Raw genomic sequence first — 19,572 nt, forward strand, 5'->3', positions numbered from 1 at the left:
TGTGTGTCGTAGTCACTAATCCTTTTAATGAAGAGCTTTTAGCATTGAAGAGATTCTATTTATAGTAAAGCCATTAGAGCATAAAGCTCCTCATTGCTATTCTGCAGCATGTAGCTGTAATGTTTGTCAGTGGAGAAAAGATATTTTTAGCTGCAGCATTGAAAACCGAGGCTGAAAGGTTTCCTTGCGGGGATATGTTCTGCTACATCAGTGCTATCACACAGCTGCTGTTTACTCTCTTATCGTTCTTCAGTAATAAGAAGATTTCTTTATTGTGACACTAAAGGTATAAAGCATCAAAAGGATTTTGTGCATGAAATGAATACTCAGGGAAGGATGATGTATCCAATCACATTAAATGTTCTACTTCTCCTTAAGTGAATGATTTTATTTTCCCAAAGACTATCTCAATACCTATTCGTCAAAAGATTCATTCTAGGAAAGTTTTTTATTAAAGGGGATAAGACCTAATGCAAGCAAAAGGCAATCTGCTGAAGTAGCGAAGAATTTTAAGTACACGCTATTCTGCCTGACATCTACACCATTCATTTTCTTAGCAGCGTACTGCATGAACGGAAGACATAATATCAACGTGTAGTTTGCCAAAGAAAAAAGAGCCTGGAGATTTCTATTGGCAATTTGAGGAACAGAATTGTGGGTGGTGGTGATTATATCTGCTACAGGACAGCTCGTAGCACACTGGATAGGTACTCAGCAAGCACAAAAAGATCATGTGGTCCTATTGTAACAGGATATGATAGATGATATGTAAAAGGGAGAAGGGAGAAAGGAGGGGAAAAAAGGGATAATTATAGGAATACAAGGCTGCATATATTAGCTGAGTGTACAATGTGGAGGCTTCAGAGGGTTTTCTAATATCTTTATATAAAAATTAGGGGGAAAAGAGATTAACTGCCACGTTGAGAAAATTAGGGCTGTATGATCAAAGGAAAGGCAGAGAAGAAATGGCCTGTTGACAGATGGCTTATAAAAATGAAAAGATTTTTCAGAGGATATGAGTCTGGAGTTTTGTGCTGCTTAGGGAGACACAGGCACTGTCATCATATTTTAATAATAATAAGCTTCTGTGTAACCCTTTTTATTCACCAAACATTATGTAGCATAGGAAAAGTATGAGTAAAATAATACACTGATAGGTACACTTTCTTCTCAGGGTATAATGAAATTAATTGTACTTCTCTAAGAATTTGTTCGAGCTCTTGCTGCTGGAGGTTGTTCTTATCTTCTAACACATGGAGTCCATTATCACATACCTTTTAAAACAGGTTCCTTCATATCAGGAAGTTATTTTAATTCTACTCTTTCTGCATACCCAAACCAATTTTTAACACCATCTTTTCCAAGCTTTCTCTATAGGCAGTATTTGACTTAGTCCATGTGGTTATAACTGTTACATTGTTCTGTCTGCTAGAACCATGCCAGGCAGCAGCACAGGGTGAGCACACATTAATGGGCAGCTCCTGTCCTCAGGATCTTGTACATAAATAAACCAAAAATTGAAGGATTGTCAAAAAAGAATGGGAGACAGTCAAGAGATCTCAATTCTACAATTATTTTCTGTTGTAATTGAATGAGATTTAGGTAAATGGGCATTGGCTGATGGGAATGACAGAGAAAGGGGGGTATGGTTTTATGAAAAGACAAGACATGAATGGCTTGTTCCTGTCAAAACCAACAGATGTTGCTTAGTCCCATTATCTCTCATCTCCCATCTCTCACTCTTATGTGAAAGAAACTCATGTGTTTCTGGCTCTGTCACTTCATGGCACAGTGACTCAATTCAACTCACTAAAACAGCAGGAAAAAAAATGGAAAAAAAAAATAGTAGTTTCTCTTTTTTTGGGGGGGTGTCAGATTAGGAGGTTGAATCAGTATGCCTTGTTACAGGAGCAGTGAGTGCTGGGGCAAAGGAGCAGCTGGCTCAGGCGGTGAGGAGCCAGGGGTGGGCAGAAGAGGAGGGCAGGAGGGAGCCCATCTTCTCCTCCTCCCTGCTGCGGTGATGAGCTCTTAACTTAGCTTACCATCATATGAAACACAGGAACAACTCTGAGGAAGGCCATGAGGAACAGGGATGATAGGTGGAGAGAGGCTCAATTACGCAGGAGGAAACCTGCATGAACAGCCAGTCTTCATGTGGAAGAGAACGTCCCAAGAAGAGGCTGTCAAAAGCTGTCCTGACGCCATTCAGAGGGCTTGGCCCATCCCTGCTCTAACTCTTTAAGCCTGTGTTGGGATCTGCTCCTCATAGCTTTAGGTCCTGTGGTGCCAGGATATTTTTTTCTTTTTATTGATTTCTTATCTTTGAATATGCATGACTTGGAAAAAGAAGGACGCTACCTGGGGGTTAATGCTGATGTGGGAGGTGGTTGCTCATATGTGTGATATGCATATAGTATATGGAATGGGGGAATTTATTCTGAGTTCTTGACTTCATGATGTGTATATATACACACTTCCTTAATGAAAGAGAAACTTTATAAACATCAGTGATGGATTTAATATATCGGGAGAACTGGAAATTCCTGGGATTTTGACGGTAGCACAAAGATTTCTTTCAAAAGAAAGAATTCGGGATGTTTTCTGTTTCTTTCTGTAACTGCTAGACTACAGAAGGAATCAGCAGAGAATATGATAAAAAATTATGTAAACTCATAATCCATGATCTTAACTGCAAATTAATGTTATTTGTTTATAGCTTTCATAGCCTGTAAAGTAGTCATGGTGTTTGGGGGGGAAAAAAAAAAAGTAAGTTCTAGGTCACAGACTGATTAAATAGTGTTTAAATTGATTATTGATAATTTGTGTGAAAATGCATAGGATTTTGCTGTTCTAGCTACTAGAGTATTGTGGAAATCCTGCTGTATACTCTAGTTTTCTTCAACTTCCCTAGTTAATCTTGATGCTTTTTATACTCGCTAGTCCTGTGAAATCCCATGTAGGTTTGCTATCTGTGCTGCATTCTCTCTTGCTTTCTTAGACTATTTAATTCTTATTTGGGCTTAGACTGGCTTCAATTACTTTAATGGTGGTGTCTTTGTTGCAATTTTACTATCACTATGACGTCTTCTTTTTTGTAGTTGCTTTTTTTACAGTTAGCTGTTCACATACTACCTAATTTGCTTTATTAGCTAAGCATTCTTGGGAGAAACAAAGGATTTTTTTCCTTTTTTACCAACGGTGGCTTTTGTTAGTAAAAGCAAAGGCAGCTCTTTTGGAGTCTAATGGGCTAATGCTCCCGCTTCGTCATGCATTGGCATGAAGTGGAAGACTGGTAAATTTTGGTATCTGTTGACATTCAACTTTGCTGTAAATTTGTAAAATTCAATCCAAGTCAGTTACTAAATCAGTTTGTTTTCATTAAATTCTCCCCTGGATCTCTTCCATGTGCAGAGATAGGTTAAAAATAATTGCAAAGTAGACATGCTGGCCTTTATTGACATAGATTCAACGAACATGCAGCAATTGACAGTTGCCTTTTACTAGTTTCATATTTTCACTTTAAATACATCGTTTCCGTGAGAGAGTGGAAATGTCAAAGCTGTATCTGTAGTGAAGACAAAAATACTTGCCTGTAATTACTGTTCTCTGCAAATGTTTTTTGTGAGAGAGGTTTTATCTGTTCTCCTTTCTGCTGTATCTGAGACTTGTATGTTCTTTTCTTGATTTGTTTGTTAACCAAGGGGAATTTTTATCTTCTTACTCTCTTGTGTTTTGAGATTTATTGTGTGATTGCCTCTAATTTGAAACTTGGCAAATTCTATAAAATATGGAAATGTGACCTAGTTCTGACCTCATATACCTATGCTGCATTTTGTAGCGATGCCCCTAGCATGTTTGATGGCTCTGCAAGTCCGTTTATTTGCAGTCTGTCATCACAAAATGTATTTGGCTCCTGGTTACTATATAAAAGGATTAACGATTCCTGACACAGCTGAAGTTTCGGTTTAGGAATCTCAGTTTAAATCTCCTCGCAACAACTGAAATATCAAGGGTTGTTATTAAAGAAAGATTGAGTCACTTTGAGAGATGTGTGAAGACCCGTGCAAAACTCTGTGTACATCAGAGAATCTCATCATTTCAACTTCAGCTTTTCTGGCTGGTACAGAGCAGTATCTGGAGAGTTCAGTTTATCTACTTGAGCTAATCCATGACTTCAGTTTATTGTATATACAGAGCCTATGCTGTAGATCCAGTTCAAATTAAAATTAAGTACTAGGTCTTAGCGTTTCACTCTGTCTGAAGCAGTAGTTGTTTGATGGTAGCAATGTCGAGAACACTTTTGCAAATAAAGCTGCAGGCAGTGGCTAACATTTTAATTGTCCTGTCCTTTAAATTTGCTCAGCTCAGGAGTCTTGTCGATGCTAATGCTGTCTCCGTAATACAAAGCTAGGGTGACTTGTGATTCCAGTCCTATTTTGTTAAGTGGATGTATTTTATGTGTAACTAGTGACTTGCTGCTAGTGGATGGTAAGTGTAACTACTGACTTGTTTTATCGTCTGTTTAAAGCTTTCATGAAACTCCGAAAGAGTCTTAAGACACATTTTTGCTGTGGTTTCCTGCTTGTGATTGTGTGCCATTCAAGATTTGTAAGGAATTAAGAGCTATAGGTAGCCTTGTGTCACTGCATCTCTTTCTGTATAGCATTTCACCATTTGGGATCCAGTGCAATTTATGTTAACAAAATCCTAAATTGGGTTATTTAAGGGTAAAACATTTCTGGAAATGAACTTTGTTGTTCTTGCTGTCAGTCAAATGACTAGGTCTTAGTGTAAAATCTTCCTCTTTGTTCAAGATTCTGACTTGTATGCTGTTGACATGCCAGAAATGTAGCTAAGATGTGGTAAAAGGTACTGTTACTATTGCCTGCCCACATACATAATTTGTTTGCTGCATAAATACACCTACAGGCTTCTTCCATACAGGGGTCTAAGTAACTACATAGAAACATATATTTGCTTTGTTAATTCACAGACTTTTTCTGTGATATGTTCAACATAAACATAGATAAATAAGCCAAGACTTCATCAGGGAAAACCATGTTTCTGCCAAATTGCATTACAGTAGGCCAAAAAAATTCCTTCCAAAACATTCCTCGACACTTCTGAAGGGAATACCTCAACCAGTGCATGCGACTTCTAAAATAATCAATCTGTTCCTAGGGAGTAAAAGTTGAAGATGAAAGAATACTTTTGCCTTTTCACCCAATAACTCTGAGTCTAGGAACTGTAAAACGAATAACCCAAACTGATTTTTAAAAACATGGAAGGAGATTGTAGGTATGATGTGGGGGAGCCAAAGCCTGTGAAGATGTCTAATTTGGACATCATGCATTGTATGTAAGAACAAAGTGAAATACAAGCTAGAAACACGACTACGTAAGCAGATAGCCTCTTTGATAGCTCAAGTTTCTAACTAGTTCCCAGAAGAAAATGTTGCAAAATTCTCCTGCAGAACTGCTAGAGCTCCTCTTTCGTACTGTGCATATCTGAAGAAACATATCGTTATCAGTCTCTGCAACTGCATCGCTGACCAAGGCTCCAGTGGCATTTTAATAAAATAAATGAGCAGGTCTGTTTAACTGCAGAAGCAAATCCTATCTTCACCATTTGATCTGGTTTCTTCCCTGGACTCCTTCTCCGACGTCAGCTTTCCAACTCAGTTTGTGCTAATACGCTCTCCAGCTTCTCCTTCATTTTTCTTGGCTGTGTTGTCCTCCTGAGCTGACAGAGCTCAAGTCTTGCTGTTCCCATTCTCTCTCAGGGTTCGTGGGATGATGTGGAAGATCTCATCCCTTCTGGCTCCAGATTAGAAGTCCTGAAACAGTCAAATGGGTATCTTTCTCTGAGGGCAGGATGAACTTCTGACTTTTCTCTTCTGGTCAACATTATGTTTATAAGGCTGGAAGCTGACTTGGGAAGCTGATTCTTTTTTTGTTTGGTTGGTTGGTTTTTTTTAAAACCACAAACCTTGGAGAGCTTGATACCAGAGAATGGTATATATCTAGGTAAAAAGTTTGTTGTAACTTTTAAATTGTCCAGCTGCACTGCTATGAGAAGACAGTTGTTTTCACTCTGTTGCTTACCTGTTGTGCATTTATGATGCTATTCTTCTGAGAACACGGAAATGTTTCTTATCATCAGTGAGCGAATCATATCCCTGTGAGAAGCTTAATGTGCATATTACATATAGACAGACTGAGAAGAGATCATTACTTTGCCTCCGGCTACAAAATAAGACAATAATATAGTGGGAAGTTCAGTCTCGCAGCCTCCCGGTTTAACCAGTGAGTGACTCATTTATGATACTGGCTTAAAATGCACTAGGAATGAATGATGGTAAATAAAGCTTAGAAAATGATTGGTCAGAACAATGTCTCCTATTCAGGGTTTAATAATGTGTGACTTTCACACCAGTTTTGAAATTAAACTAAAACTATGGGACTATATTTTGCTTCTGGCAATATCCCTGATTAATAAGCAAAGCAAATGTTTTTTCTATACTGAATTACTTCCAGTGTCTTTATTTGCACATCAGTGTGTCAGAGTAGTCCTTTCACTTGTAATTTGGCTGTTTCACAAATCTTTTTTGTTACTCCCTTTAGCTGCCACTGGCTTGGCAATGAGGTGACATTAGGCTTTCGTCTTTCTGAACGTGAAGACTTCCAAATATCCTCCTCAGCATCACAGCAATAGTTCTGTCCAAAGACCTTCCTCATCCTGGAACTGCAAGAAACCACCGCTAGGAAAAGCTTTTATTTGTAATTGCAGGTAGAGCATCCACAAACCTACTCTCAGTTTATTCCAAGCCCAGTTCAGTATCAAGGCTCAGAGGAGCTTCAGATGGGATTTCAAATTCCTAGTGTCCTCCTGATCCTGCAACCCACCGCTTTCCTCCTTCTTCCTCAAGTGTAGTTTGAGGAGGACTTTTAATTGACCTAAGATGAGGGCTGCTATGAGGGAGTAATTGTGCATTCCCCTCTGCCCGGCTGTGTACTCCTGGGTTTTGGCACTAGTGTTCGTATAGGTGCCGGGTACATCAAATTAAGCAGTTGATATCTCTGAAAACAGTTTTCTCCCCTTGCTGCCAAGTCTTCCTCTAGATTATTTCCTCAGTTACTTTGTGCTCTTTTGCTACCTAATTTGTTCCAGCTTTGCCTCTTGCCAGACTTGCTTGCACTGATTTAACACACCAGTCCGACAGAAGACAAACCTGGTGAGAAACGCCGATAGTTTTCTGTAGCGTTAGTGATTTGAACGGCTGGTGGGAAGATTGCCTTGATTGCTTTGAGAATTGCAGACTCGTATCTTCTGTCCCAAAAAAAGAGAGAGGAAATAGTTTGCTAAGGAATCTCCTTCATCCCTATCACAACACTTCTTTATGTGATCCTCATTAAAAATTGTGTCTTATAACTGATGCCCTTCTCTCTGGGCTTCAGCGTACCAACCTTAAGACCTTCCACTGCTGGAGTGCTTTATAATCCAAGGCTGGTTCTGTGCATATGAAACCCCATCACAGAATATCCTTTGATCCATATACCTAGTCAGCTAGATATTTTAAAATACAAAACTTAAGAATTGACTGCTCAGTTCTAACCAGAATTTGCAAATTATCTGATGAAGTCTCATTTATCCAGAGTTGTATGACTAAACATGAGAAGGGAAAACAGAGTAATCATCAGTGAAAATAAACAAATAATGACTTAATAATCACAAATCTCACTGAGAAAGCGGTATTAATTATTCATAGAGGGTGATTTATCTTAAAACTTACTGTTAGACTGGCATCTGAAATAAAGGCAGCTGTTTCTGCTTTGTCCCAGAGGGCTGTAAATAGAGAATTGGAGACAAATTTGATATCCACATAATGATCTGGGAGGCTGTGGAGGTCTGTATAGTTGTTATTTGTGTATGACATATGTTTTGAATGACAGTTGGAAACACTTTTTCCAGTATTTGTACTGTTTCTAGTTTCTTCTATATGTTGTGTAGAGACTGCACTGTAACATCTTTCATTTAGCACTCTTGCTGCATATTTTGGAACAAATATTTACAGGAATAAAGAGAAATGAAAAATGCCATGTATTAGAATTTTAATAGATATTTTTAAATTATGAAATCACTTCTAGTAGTTACATTTCACTTTTCAAGTGCTTTGCAAACATAGTTAAATAAAACAAACCCATAGTTTCAGAATACAAAATTTAGATTAAAGGTGGAGGCACTAAAGCAAAGTGGAGCAAGAAGGAAGAAATAAATTTATGACAAAAGCTTGAAGTTCCAGGTCTCAGAACATCTGGTTTTGTCTTCCACCTTTATTGAAAATTTATTGCGATACTTTGGATAAGTTGGTTTTGTTTTATTTTTGTTGAAGGGAGTATTGTCAGTGAGCTATGAAAGATTTAAAGAAGTCAAAAAGCACTAAACAGTACAGTATGGAATCAATACAGTGTAGCTGGACCAGACCTCTGCCATCATCTGGTTCAGATGCCACTCAAAGCAGGGCCCATCTTAATCTTAAAGAGAAATGCCAAGTCAGGCCAGGTCTGAGGGGTATCGTCATGGTTTTGCAACTTCCCCAAGGTCAGCCTGTGAGTTAGGGGCAGATTTGACTGCGTACTTCCACTTCCACTCTGTCTTCTGGTTAACTTGCTTGTAAATAGCTGCAAAAGCCTCTTACGGGCACTGTAATTTTTCTTGAGTAATTACATTAATTGTATTTAGAATCTTAAGGTGAGATGAAGGACATAAGGTTATGATCAGGAAGGGGAAAACACGTTGTGAAAGTTAAATAGCTTTACTACAATGGGAGCCCTGAATCTGTCGCCTTAGTTAAGATGTCAACAAGATGCAAGATTAACACAGAAAACCTTGCTGGTAGATAACTGTTTTCTCTACATGTCATCTTTTCTTTTAAAAGAATATGTATTTGAAGTTTTGACCAGTAGTTTAGCTTCTCAGCATTTCTGTTCATCTGGTTAAAGTATATGATATCATCTTTGTTTGACATATTGTAACATGATCTTTCTTTCTAAAAAAAACCAAAACCAAATCAAAACCCAAGTCAGCATGTATGCGTATTCAGTGCTTATTCTACTGACCAGCACATTTATGTGAAAATAATCCAGATTTACTTGAACATATTGGGAGAAGTTGTGGTATTTACTGGGTACATGTTTGTATTTTTGTCCTTGTCCTCGAATTTTGGGATGTGCACGATTACAAATAGAGTTTATTAATATATATAAATAAATCATGCAATGCAACAGAAGAAGGGAGCCAGCCTAGCTCTGCTCTCTCTCATAAAATTTTCTTGTCTTCTAGTACTGATGGTATACAGAATTGCAACGGGCACTTAGGCATGCGCAGGCAACTCTGCAGAAAAGTGATGCTGTTTGCCTACTTCCGACTCTGTGCAAGTATGGCCTTTGCAGATTTAGGTTTGGAGTATGTTTTCTATTTTTTTGACGGGGCTTGTGTCTGGTGCTGTTGGACACAGAGACCAATATGCCTTAGCTGTTTCTCCTGTGGAAGTAGTAAAAACAGAACAGTTGGCCTTAAAGAATGTTGCAAGAAAGATGCTCTCCATTCAGTTCTTCTGTTCAGCCAAGAGTCTGATCCTGCTGGGGTTAAAACATCTAGAATTATTTGTCATTATTAAATAAAATTATGTACACTATTATGCTCTGCTCAGGTTTTGACAGTACTAACTCCTAGGATTCCTAATTTTTATCTGAGCTATGACAAAATGTCTTATACTTTTAAAATACTTTTAATGTATTTTAATTCACATTTTTTCCTGGGATCCCTGAGAATGTTTCCTATCAGTATCTCCATCTTGGAGATTTTAATGATTTTTCTCTAACATTTTCTTTAGAGAGTCGGTTCTTTTCTGGAAGCTTGTTGCCAAGCTAACTTCATTATGCTATTATTACTTAGTGGTTTGTTTCCACTAAAGAACACCAGAACTTCTAAGAACTTAATTTTGTGAGAGTGGTTGACCTTTTTGTGGTACTGAAAATGTATACATTTTCTTTGGAAGATAGTTATATTTTATCTGTAGGACATCAGTCTGGAAAGACTGAGAAAACTGCTTGGAAATAACTTCTTCCAGCTACTTTTCTGTACTGATGCCTAAAATAAAATTGGTAATAATTACCAATGCCTCTTCGCATGGCTTAATAATAGAATCTATGCTAGAACATCCTATCAGCTGAGGATTTCATATATCATTTCAAGAGAGAAAACACACGTGGAATTTTAACAGCCTCAGGCCTTGTGAAAACAGGCGATTTTTAAAATTTTAATTTTCTATTGAAGACAGTAGTTCATCTGCTTCAGCATTAGCAGTATTTGGATCACTGACTTAAACACACTGCTGAGTATTATTCTGAACCAACGTACACTCAACCTCTTAGCTGCTAGCTAGACTCAAGTGCATGAAGATGTAGGAAGAGGGCTTTTGGCTTCCCAGAATGTACATTCTTTTATATTTTTCTGCAAAAATAATTTTGGAATTATTTATGTCTATCTTGTCCAGGAGCATACTTCTTTTGTGTACGTCAAACACAAAATACTTTTTGCTGGGTAAAAAATTGGGTGGATGACCAGACCCAAAGAGTTGTGGTGAATGGAGTTAAATCCAGTTGGTGGCCGGTCACAAGTGGTGTTCCCCAGGGCTGAGTATTGGGGCCAGTTCTGTTTAATATCTTTATCAATGATCTGGACAAGGGGATCGAGTGCACCCTCAGTAAGTTTGCAGATGACACCAAGTTGGGCGGGAGTGTTGATCTGCTTGAGGGGAGGAAGGCTCTGCAGAGGGACCTGGACGGCTGGATCAATGGGCCGAGGCCTATTGTATGAGGTTCAACAAGGCCAAGTGTCGGGTCCTGCACTTGGGTCACAGCAACCCCATGCAACGCTACAGGCTTGGGGAGGAGTGGCTGGAAAGCTGCCAGGCAGAAAAGGACCTGGGGGTATTGGTCGGCAGCCGTCTGAATATGAGCCAGCAGTGTGCCCAGGTGGCCAAGAAGGCCAATGGCATCCTGGCTTGTATCAAAAATAGTGTGGCCAGCAGGAGTAGGGAAGTGATCGTGCCCCTGTACTCGGCACTGGTGAGGCCGCACCTCAAATACTGCGTCGTTTTGGGCCCCTCGCTACAAGAAAGACATTGAGGTGCTGGAGCGTGTCCAGAGAAGGGCAACAAAGCTGGTGAAGGGTCTAGAGCAGAAGTCTTATGAGGAGCGGCTGAGGGAACTGGGGTTGTTTAGCCTGGAGAAAAGGAGGCTGAGGGGAGACCTTATCGCTCTCTACAACTACCTGAAAGGAGGTTGTAGAGAGGTGGGTGTTGGTCTCTTCTCCCAAGTGACAAGCGACAGGACAAGAGGAAACAGCCTCAAGTTGCACCAGGGGAGGTTTAGGTTGGGTATTAGGAAAAATTTTGTCCCTGAAAGGGTTATCAAGCGTTGGAACAGGCTGCCCAGGGAAGTGGTTGAGTTGCCATCCCTGGAGGTATTTAAAAGATGTGTAGATGCGGTGCTTAGGGACATGGTTTAGTGGTGGCCTTGGCAGTGCTAGGTTAACGGTTGGACTTGATGATCTTAAAGCTCTTTTCCAACCTAAATGATTCTATGATTCTAAGTAAAAAAAAAAGGCATGAGACTAATGGATATTTGATTGCCTTGGAAAAACAAGATTTTACCACATAATGAATTCTGAGTGAACAATTATTACTGCTATTAGTATTACCTGTGGTTGTCACATTGCAGCACGGATTTCTATTCCTGCCAGCTAAATCAAAGTGACCAAGGGAAAGAGTATTAAATAGGATATTTGCAAGATTTAGTGGTCTTTGCTCCTTTACCCAAATCATCTTGGTATTCATTTGAGGAGGTACATATTTTTTGTCTCAGCTTTCACATTTTTCTATAGAATGTGTTTGTTGCTGTTCCTATTTCTAGACACAGTTTTATGTGTTTGTATTTATAGCATTTCTATCACACGTGTGTTTCTGTACATGTACAAAAAATTTACTGAGGCTGTATGCAGGTCAGTTTAGTTTACATGATTAGTGTGTGATTCTGTAAAAAATGTAACATTTGGAGGAGACAAAAAGCTTATGGACAAGATTATGGAATCCAGGATACAGAAACTTGCTAATTTAGTCTTTGAAGACACAAGTGATATTTTCACCCTGCATCCACTTGCTGAATATTCCATAAATAGACTTTATTCATATCCCTCTAGGAGAGACGTGGCTGCAATTTATGGAAAACTCATCATGCTTCATGAAAAAGCTGAATGCCGCAGCTTTAACTGAAGCACACTGCTTCATAAATGTTGCAATGCTATGAGCAGTGTAAAAGTATACTTCTTTTTTCCTTTCTGGCAGGCGATATGATTTTATTGCTTGAAGATGATTCCTACAGAGTTCAAAGAGAAAATAAAGGATCTCAACAAATTTTTGAAAGAATTTGATGCTGACTAGTAAAAAGATTTTCAAAATAATCTGACAGCCTGATTGACAAGGTGTGGTTTCAGTGGACCGTATACTTCTGTTGCTTCTGCTCTGACCTGTATGCAGTGTCACATTGCAATCAAGTCCTCCGTTCTTGATTTGCCGGTGAAGAACTGAAGTTCAGAGAGAAACTTATGTTGGGGCCCAGTTCTGGTTAGCTGCAAACCCTAGAACTTTCATACGTTAATGGTGGTATATACAAACTGATCAATAGAAAAGAACTTTGCTGTGTAGTGATACTTCTTTTCTGAAGATGAAAGCTGGTAGGCACAAGAAATTATATTCTTTCCTTATACCAACAAGTGCGTACACGCTGAGTAGAAATACTACCACGGTGAAACTGGTGCTTTTAGTGTCCCTGCAGTGTCCTTGGCAAAGTGCTTGATGGATTATCAAGAGGGTGGTTCTATTACACAGGTTAGGGGCACCTCATTCTTCATAATAACAATTGATTATGGTCCATTGTTATTTACCATTCCATGCATACAAAATTAAAGTTTTAATATGGTTATATTAAAGCCATATATTAAAAAAAAAACAAAAAAAAGAGAAAAGGGATTCACTGTAGTTTTAACTTGCTGGTTTTGAGTTTGTGAAGCATCCCCAGCTCTCTGGTGGGGCCCATAACCTCAGGTTCTCAGTACCTCTGAGGCCTGGGTGGACACCAAGGATTCTGAGTCGTCTTTAAGGAGGCACCAACTCTCTTAGCTCAGATCTTGTGTGTTTAAGTGTAAATGCCCCTACATGAAGTAGATATGAGAGTACAGATGGAATTTAGAGAGTACAGCCTAATAATGCTTTAAATGAGGTATAGCCTACAACTCGTTTCCCTCATTCCTGTGACCTGACTCCCACCTCTGTTCCTTCCAAAGCTGAAAATAGTATATATACTTACTGCAAAGAAGGCATGTTGCTGTTGGATTCTGGCTTTTCACTAAATGGAATGATCTAGAGTATCAGGAAGATGTAAGAAAGCCCTAAAGAAATATTGAAATGAATGAAAATTTCAAAGGAAGAAACTTTTTTTTTTTTTGGAAAGTAATTAAGAATCATGAATATTTTGGTTACTCTGCAATAAGCAAATCCTTAAGGAATGAAAATATGCTCTAACTAGCTGCTTTGCAAATATATAAAATTCATAATGTGTTTGATTAAAACTTCTGTATTGCTTACTTAAGCTTTGCACTGAATTCTACAAACATTTCATAAAGAGTAGTTCATAAATCCTATAAGGTACACTTACCATCTCTGTCAAAATCTGACGTAAGCACTGTTGAGAATAAAAAAAAAAAATGTTCAAAACTCAATAGGAGGTTAGAAATACAGCAAGGAAAGAAAAAGGTCCTTGTATTACTGAGACCTTGAGCAATGCCGCGACTTGATATTTTTGCTTAGAATTGCCTTGTATGTGTGATATTTCAAATATTCTTAAGCATGCTAGAGATATGTGACAAAGGGTGAATGGGAAAGCAACGCAGAAAACAGGGCAGAAATATGGAACTTCAGTTCTAAACTGGCAACAGATTGTTGAAGGGATTTCTACTTGATTTATTTTAATATTTTAAAAATAGAATAGTTAGGATAATTTTACTTTCTTTTCCTGAAAACCTTTAATAGGCTCACCATAAAATATCTTTTTCCCTAATTGTGAATCTGTGGGTGAACAAACTAATGTGATCCTCTCAGTACAAACACTTACAAATAAAGTCAGCAAATTAGCTTATAAATTCTTCTGCTGAATACATGAATTGCATAATAATTAGAGGTTATAATCAAGTCTTAAATAAAGGGAGTTTATCTAAATAATACATGTGCTGCAAATGCTGTTAATATAATGTTTAATAACCTGTTTCTTGAATGATTGTCTCTAGGTCACCTGAAGTACCCTTCTTACCTCTTTCTTTGCTGAATTTTATTATATACCCTAGTGATTTTCCTCAACTCAGAAATAGAAAAGGGCCCTAATGACATTGTTGCTGTGGTTTTTGTTGATGAAATTTTCTGAAAGCCCTTGAGCAAAGTGAAACTGAACCAAAATTGGTGGCATTCATCAGCCACAGCGAACAAACAGGATCACTCTTCACATCAGAAAGAATTTTAATGTTTCATTACAATCCATAATTAAGTACCCGCTCTTTCCTCATCTCCCTGTCCCCAGCCTATTTACTTGGCCATTCATAATGCTGACATTTATGCTGACCTGTGTTCCTTAAAATTATTTTGTAGGTCTTTAATTCCATTTTCTAGATTACCCCGAGGTGAAAATTTTTGCTGTTCTCTTCAATGACAAAGGCTGTTAGAAACACCAGCTAGTCTTAGTATAGCCTTAATCTCAAAATTCAGTTCCAAAAGCTTCAACCAGAAGAAATATTGAACAGAAAAAAAGGGAAAGTTGCATGAAAACCAATGTATAATGTTTCAGTTGGAGGGAAAGAAAAATCAATTGGATGTTTTCATGGGTTGTGGTATCTGAAATCTGACGTGATGCAGAAAAAATCACAAATGGTAATTCTGCTTTAAGAAGAGGGTTGATCTTGTAAGTCACAGGAAGAAAGAAGGTTAATTTATATAGGTTTAAGATCCCTGACAAAGTAGCAAATAAAATAAAAATCAATCTGCTTGCATTTCAGATTAAATTCAAAATGTAAACAGTAAAAGATATGAACTGGAAACAAATCAAACTTCTAGATGTTTCTGAAAATCTTTGTAGTTAATTCTGATCATTTACCAATTTCATTCTATACTTTTATTATAATAAAATAATCATATTTGATAAAATAAAGTATGATAGAAATGCAACAATGAGTTTTGGATTCCTAAATGCTGGTATGCTTGTGGCCTGAAAGCTGCTCCAAAGTGGCAAAAAAAGGAAAGAAAGAAAAAAGGCTATTTTCTTTCCCTGGTCAAAATGAATCACTGCTCTCCTTGTGCACTGCCCAGTGCAGCACTTGGAGCAGCTGCTTCTGGTTTTCACTTTGGTGATTCAGAGCAAATTAATTTTGGAAGCCCCAAAGTTTTCCTTCTTAATATAATTTAATGCATGGTACTCCTTTTGAGCCAAAATATGACCAACAGCAGATCCATGAGATCTTGCAAATTCAAAAGAGTTACGATGCAGATTTATAAGAGATTTCTTTCAACCCAAGAGGAACACAATAGTTGCTTATTTCAACAGAAATGTAAAAATCTGCAGAAGCTGGTAGTGTTTGCCCAGCCATTTGATCACTAGCCAGGAGAATATTTAAGACCTTTTAGGCTTACAAGGAGGTTTTTTAACTATACGCATCAACCTAAATAAAATCCTGCCATAAGAAAAATTACCAGTTTCAAATTATAAGTTTCATTTTAAGATATTCAGAGTGAGACTTTGGCTACAAACTTTACTTTCAGTTTTATTCTGTGATGCACAGAAGCTTAAGAAGAGGTTTGTGCCCATTAAGACACACATGCTTTTTTGACTGTAACCCTTCAAGTTGATTTTAACTTAGCGTACTGCCTGCAGAATACCCTGCGTAGCACATCTCATCTGGTCAGGAACTTAGTGATGCACTTCAGTAGGTGGGATCAGCATACAGCAGATAGGAAAAGCAATCTGGGAAGTCAGATCATCTGGAAAACAAGCAGCGATCTGATTCTAGTTCAGAAATGTCAGGTTATTCTTAATTTTAGATGCTGTGGCATTTGCCTGTTGAGGAGATTATGGAAAACTTGTTTTCATGTGTTGACACTTTTTCACTTATTGGCCACTTTCAGTTGTGCATTGCAGTTTCATGAGTTGAAAACCATTAGTACGAGAAGAATGTGGAAATTTATTAGGAGATCACATTTTGGAACAGTATTGAAGATTATATGTATTGGAATGATTAATTTTCTTTGCTGTTAATTGCAAAAATCCATTTGATTTTAACTGACTTTTTGTTCCAATTTGGCAATGCATCCGTAGGTGGTGGCTGGCACAAGTGTTTTTGAAAATAGAAATCAAATTGATTAACAAGCATTTAATCTCAGGGAGATTTTTTTTTTTCCTGAAGACCTTTTTTTCCCACTGGTAACAGCTATCAGTATTTTAACAACTGTTCTCTTTAAATGAAACGTTATGCATGTTTTTGTTCACAGAGAATTTAAAAAAAATAATTTTGCAATGCCTTTTTTACAAAATCGAAATACATGGTGTTGCACATAAGAACAGAAAGTAAAAATATTCATTAGAGTATGAAATTGGGCACTTGCAGCCCAGAAAGCCAATCAGCTCCTGGGCTGCATCACAAGCAGCGTGGCCAGCAGGTCGAGGGAGGTGATTCTGCCCCTCTACTCTGCTCTGGTGAGACCCCACCTGCAGTACTGCGTCCAGCTCTGGGGCCCCCAAGAGCACAAGAAAGACCTGGACCTGTTGGAGCAGGTCCAGAGAAGGGCCACAAAAATGGTCAGAGGGCTGGAACACCTCTCCTTTGAGGACAGGCTGAGAGAGTTGGGGTTGTTCAGCCTGGAGAAGAGAAGGCTCCAGGGAGACCTTATTGCGGCCTTTCAATATCTAAAAGGGGCTTATAAGAAGGATGGAGAGAGGCTTTTTTCCAAGGCTGTAGTGACAGGACAAGGGACAACAGTTTTAAACTGAAAGAGGGTCAGTTTAGATTGGACGTGAGGAAGAAATTTGTTACAATGAGGGTGGTGAGACACTGGAACAGGTTGTCCAGAGAAGTTGTGGATGCCCCATCCTTGGCAGTGCTCAAGGCAAGGTTGGATGGGACTTTGAGCAACCTGATCTAGTTGAAGATGTCCCTGCCCATGGCAAGTGGGTTGGACTAGATGATCTTTAAAGGTCCCTTCTAACCCAAACCATTCTATGATTCTGTGAAATTGGAAAAGGCATTTGAGTAGTCCATCACCCATTACCAAAAATAATTTAAAATATGAGATTTACTTTTTTCTTAGTATGTTCTCTCCAGATTTTTTTTTTAAGGCAAGGCTTCTCTAAGCACATACTTTGAAGACTTAATGCGCTTATAGTTATGACTTAGTATTTTGATTATTTTCTAAAAATTTTTTTTTTCACTACTTTTGGTTATACGTTCCCATTTAGTATCATTGAGCCTTGTTTTAGAAGAGGAGATTAACTGCATTTTTCCCTGCTCACTATGTATTTTATATTTAACTTTCCACTAATTCTGGCTGAATGAGTGGGCAACGGTATTTGTTGCAGTTCATTGTGTGGGTACAGGAAAGTAAGAAATGTAAAACTAAATTCAACAAAGTAATTATCAAGGAAAATAATTGTTTTAAATTATTACTAAAAACAAAGTGTAAAGTGGTTCCCCCTCCAATTTTTTTTCCTTTCTGTAGTTGCTGTCCTACCTAAGAAACCAAACCAAATAAGGCCATTTTCCCTTTACATAAGTCTCCAGGATAGACCCAATTTAGGTGTAATTTACTAGATTTCCGTTGTTTACCCACTCTAGGTGTCAAGCATACATGGTAGAGATGAGTGCAAGTCATACTATGGAAAGTATATTAAAGGCATACATGTTTAATTGCAAAATGCTTCATAATGGACTGTCTTACCTGAAAATTGAAGCTCTAATTCTCTAAATACTTGGGCATTGAGTAATTTTACATCTTGAAGTATTCACGTTGAACTCTGTGGCTTGTTCACATTATTCCCATACGTACCTTCCAGGTTTGAGGCATTGCCATGCTTTAGTCTGTGCACAGACCTGGGATCCCGGAGCACTTGTGTTAGCTCTGCTACCACCTTATTTTGAATGAATTGCCAAATTCTTTTATTTTTGTTTCTGTCTCCATAAATTTCCAGTGTTTTTTTCCCTAGACCTTGCATAGCTCTTTTAACTTCTGACTGCCTGTTAAGAAATAAAACTGACATTTGTCTCTGGTCTGGGAGAAACTCCGTGGAGGTCTTTTCAGCAAAGGTGAACGCACTTTGACAGAGAGGTCTTAGTGACTACATCAGTGGACAAGGGAAGAGCTATGGATGTCGTCTCTGTGGACTTCTCTAAGGCCTTTGACACAGTCCCCCACAACATCCTTCTCTCTAAATTGGAGAGATATGGATTTGATGGGTGGACTGTTCGGTAGATAAGGAATTTGTTGGATGGTCGCATCCAGAGGGTAGTGGTCAACGGCTCAATATCCATGGAGATTGGTGACAAGTGGTGTCCCTCAGGGGTCCGCATTAGAACCAATGGTGTTTAATATCTTCATCAATGACACAGGCAGTGGGATCAAGTGCACCCTCAGCAAGTTTGCAGATGACACCAAGCTGAGTGGTGCGGTTAACACACCTGAGGGATGGGATGCCATCCAGAGGGACCTGGACAAGCTCAAGAAGTGGGCCCATGTGAACCTCATGAGGTTCAAGAAGGCCAAGTGCAAGGTCCTGCACCCGGGTTGGTGCAACCCCCAGTATCAATACAGGCTAGGGGATGAAGGGATTGAGAGCAGCCCTGTGGAGAAGGACTTGGGGGTACTGGTGGATTGCCTGCTGGACATGAGCCGGCAATGTGCGCTTGCAGCCCAGAAAGCCAGCCATATCCTGGGCTGCATCCAAAGAAGCGTGGCCAGCAGGTCGAGGGAGGTGATTCTGCCCCTCTACTCTGCTCTGGTGAGACCCCCACCTGCAGTACTGCGTCCAGCTCTGGAGCCCTCAGCACAAGAAAGACATGGACCTGTTGGAGTGGGTCCAGAGGAGGGCCACAAAAATGGTCAGAGGAATGGAACACCTCTGCTATGAGGAAAGGCTGAGAGAGGTGGGGTTGTTCAGCCTGGAGAAGAGAAGACTCTGGGGAGACCTTATTGTGGCCTTTCAATACTTAAAGGAGGCTTATAAAAAAGAAGGGGACAGACTTTTTAGTAGGACCTGTTGCGATAGGACAAGGGGTAATGGTTTTAAACTGAAAGAGTGTAGATTTAGACTAGATCTAAGGAAGAAATGTTTTACAATGAGGGTGGTGAAACACTGGACCAGGTTGGCCAGAGAGGTGGTAGATGCCCCATCCCTGAAAACATTGAAGGTCAGGTTGGAT

The 19,572-nt window shown here is 38.9% G+C and overlaps 1 protein-coding gene across 5 annotated transcripts in view; it reads left to right on the forward strand.

Annotated features, from left to right (window-relative positions):
* Window positions 1–19,572, forward strand: part of TRAPPC9 (trafficking protein particle complex subunit 9) — a 544,235-nt gene that overhangs the window by 296,878 nt on the left and 227,785 nt on the right. The gene's annotated exons all lie outside the window — the stretch shown is intronic.

This window comes from Ciconia boyciana, chromosome 2, assembly GCF_034638445.1.
Source record: "Ciconia boyciana chromosome 2, ASM3463844v1, whole genome shotgun sequence".
Classification (NCBI taxonomy): Eukaryota; Metazoa; Chordata; class Aves; order Ciconiiformes; family Ciconiidae; genus Ciconia; species Ciconia boyciana.